The 677-nt window shown below is 33.4% G+C and overlaps 1 long non-coding RNA gene across 1 annotated transcript in view; it reads right to left on the bottom strand.

The window, feature by feature from the left end:
- LOC102488032 (uncharacterized) overlaps positions 1-677 on the bottom strand; it is a 4,158-nt gene that overhangs the window by 2,316 nt on the left and 1,165 nt on the right. The window lies entirely within an intron of this gene.

Below are 677 nucleotides of genomic sequence, written 5' to 3'. Positions count from 1 at the left end.
TCTTTCCCACAATGCCAATGCAGCCCTAAGTCTGTTTTGGAAATAAACCAGCTATGAGCAAACATCACCAAGTCCAATGCTTGGCCCGTAGCATACCTTCTCCATTGAATGTGTAAATCTTAAAATCTGTTGAATGGATAAATCTTAAAGTCTGTTGAATGGATAAATCTAAGAGTAAAGCATGATATAATTGATTGCAGTTCTGAGTTTAAGATTTCCTTGGTCAGCTGAACTTACTGTTGAAAGTATCTAGATTAACTAAGATATTTTGTGAATCAGTACAATGTGGGAGAGAATAAAGGAATAGTAACTGTAGATACTAGAGACAGAGTGGGAGGAGAATGAGAAATGGCAGAGGAGGAGAAATATATATATAGAAACAACAACAACAACAAAATATATATATGCAGATACCAGAGACAGGGTGGGAGGAGAATGAGAAATGGCAGGGGGAGAGAAATAAATATATATAGAAACAACAACAAAATATATATATATAGAGAGAGAGAAACAAGAAATGGAAGATTACTTGTTGACAATAACATATATGATTAAACCACTTTACAGTGTATTCTGGCTAGATAATCACGTTTGGTATGTTGTGGTGATGTTCAGTGAAAGTATGTAAAATAAATAAATTAAAAAAAAAAAAAAAATTTCCTTTGGCTTTGGGTCAA

Source organism: Tupaia chinensis, unplaced genomic scaffold (genome assembly GCF_000334495.1).
Source record: "Tupaia chinensis unplaced genomic scaffold, TupChi_1.0 Scaffold000607_1, whole genome shotgun sequence".
Classification (NCBI taxonomy): Eukaryota; Metazoa; Chordata; class Mammalia; order Scandentia; family Tupaiidae; genus Tupaia; species Tupaia belangeri.
The sequence above is the reverse complement of the archived record's forward strand: the minus strand, read 5'-3'. Positions and strand labels throughout refer to the sequence as shown.